Raw genomic sequence first — 2,500 nt, forward strand, 5'->3', positions numbered from 1 at the left:
ACAGCCGTTGCACACGAGTCAGTCGATCCTAAGCCCTAGGAGAAATCCGATGTTGATGGGGGCCGTCATAGCATGATGCACTTTGTGCTGGCCCCTGTTGGGCGAAAGGGAATCCGGTTCCTATTCCGGAACCCGGCAGCGGAACCGATACAAGTCGGGCCCCTCTTTTAGAGATGCTCGTCGGGGTAACCCAAAAGGACCCGGAGACGCCGTCGGGAGATCGGGGAAGAGTTTTCTTTTCTGCATGAGCGTTCGAGTTCCCTGGAATCCTCTAGCAGGGAGATAGGGTTTGGAACGCGAAGAGCACCGCAGTTGCGGCGGTGTCCCGATCTTCCCCTCGGACCTTGAAAATCCGGGAGAGGGCCACGTGGAGGTGTCGCGCCGGTTCGTACCCATATCCGCAGCAGGTCTCCAAGGTGAAGAGCCTCTAGTCGATAGAATAATGTAGGTAAGGGAAGTCGGCAAATTGGATCCGTAACTTCGGGATAAGGATTGGCTCTGAGGATCGGGGCGTGTCGGGCTTGGTCGGGAAGTGGGTCAGCGCTAACGTGCCGGGCCTGGGCGAGGTGAGTGCCGTAGGGGTGCCGGTAAGTGCGGGCGTTTAGCGCGGGCGTGGTCTGCTCTCGCCGTTGGTTGGCCTCGTGCTGGCCGGCGGTGCAGGATGCGCGCGCCTGCGCGGCGTTCGCGCCCCGGTGCTTCAACCTGCGTGCAGGATCCGAGCTCGGTCCCGTGCCTTGGCCTCCCACGGATCTTCCTTGCTGCGAGGCCGCGTCCGCCTTAGCGTGCTCCTCCGGGGGCGCGCGGGTGCGCGGATTCTCTTCGGCCGCCATTCAACGATCAACTCAGAACTGGCACGGACTGGGGGAATCCGACTGTCTAATTAAAACAAAGCATTGCGATGGCCCTAGCGGGTGTTGACGCAATGTGATTTCTGCCCAGTGCTCTGAATGTCAACGTGAAGAAATTCAAGCAAGCGCGGGTAAACGGCGGGAGTAACTATGACTCTCTTAAGTGGCCAAGTGGCGGCGGTGTGGCTGCATCCGGACTTGGCTTTTCGAAGTGCGGTCTTGATGTAGTCGTGCTGCTGCTGCGAGGTGCCTTCCTTGGGTTATAGTTACAGGGAGAGTGATGCGCAATACATGGGCCTAGCCCTCTTAGCCTCTCCTCTCCTGCGGTCTTCTCCCCTTCTCGTGGGCCCGCTGATTTCGCAGAGTGGAAGACCGCACCAGGGGCTTGGGGGGGTTACCAGCCCCCCCTCGCACTATCCCTTTTTTTAGTTGGGGGCAGTAAGCAGAGAATAAGTGGTGGCCCTTCCGCTGAAGGTGCCACCCCAACTCCCCCAGCACCTAGCCGGCCAACCGGCCGTGCCGAAAATCTTGTAACTTTTGCAGCTATGTATACCTGTAGTGAGTGCCACCGCAGCTTTACAACCAAGAACGGTCTCGGGGTCCATCGCCGCCGCCAACATCTTGCGGCCGCCAACGCGGAGATCGTCACGGAGAGGCATCGCGCGAGGTGGACGGAGGAAGAAGTCCTGTCGCTCGCCAGGGCAGAGGCCGAACTGTTCCTCGAGAGGGACGCCCGGTTCTTCTTTGTAAATCAAGAGCTCATCAGGATGTTCCCCGACCGAACGCTTGAGGCAATCAAGTGCCGACGGCGGCAAGCTGCCCACAAGCAGCTTGTCCGCCAATTCATGGAGGCACTTGAGATCGGTCGGGGGGAAGCGCCGGCGTCCCGCCGGGGAGCGGCGAGCCCGCTGCCTGACGCGGGCGAGGCCGCTGCGCCGCCCGTCGACGCAGCCGAGGACTTCGCGGCCGACACCACCGGGCCGCCGCCGGAGGGGCCGACTGACGCCGCCATCTGGGAGCATCTGGCGGGGCTACCCGCTTCCGCCCAGCGTTTCTCTGCCCTGGATCGTGTCATCGGTCTGGGGCGGGGCACGCCGCCCGATGTCATCCTGGGCATGCTCCCGGATGCCCTTGCGTCGGTCGGGTCCAGAGGGGAGAGATCGATCACCAGGACACAGCGGCCGCGCCAACCATCGAAGCGGCCGCCTGCCGCGCCGCCGACGCAGAAGCGCAAGCGGCGCCGCTGGGAGTACGCGAGAACGCAGGATGCCTTCCGACGGTCGCGTGCGCGTTGCGTGCGCGGCCTCTTGGATGGCACCCTGCTCCAGCCGCCACCTGCCATCCCTGGTCTGCTGGACTTCTGGGCGGACCTCTTCACCAAGAAGCCCATCTCCACCGCGGGCTTCATTCGTGACCGCCTCCTCCCGCACTCAGAGCCTGTCGCTCTCGAGTGCATATGGGGGCCGGTCACACATGAGGAGGTCGCCGCCGCGTTGCCGCCCAGGGGATCAGCAGCCGGGCCGGACGGCCTTACCCCAGCGGAGTTGCGGCGCCTGCCGCACGAAGTCCTGGTGAAAGTGATGAATCTCTTCCTTCTGGCCCGCGCCCTTCCGGAACGCCTGCTTCGCGCGCGGACGTCCCTTCTCCCGAAA

At 63.2% G+C, this 2,500-nt stretch overlaps 1 pseudogene; it reads left to right on the forward strand.

Moving 5' to 3' along the window:
• The window catches only part of LOC124583778, a 7,955-nt pseudogene that overhangs the window by 1,872 nt on the left and 3,583 nt on the right, over positions 1 to 2,500 (forward strand).

Source organism: Schistocerca americana, unplaced genomic scaffold (genome assembly GCF_021461395.2).
Source record: "Schistocerca americana isolate TAMUIC-IGC-003095 unplaced genomic scaffold, iqSchAmer2.1 HiC_scaffold_47, whole genome shotgun sequence".
In the NCBI taxonomy this organism is placed as follows: Eukaryota; Metazoa; Arthropoda; class Insecta; order Orthoptera; family Acrididae; genus Schistocerca; species Schistocerca americana.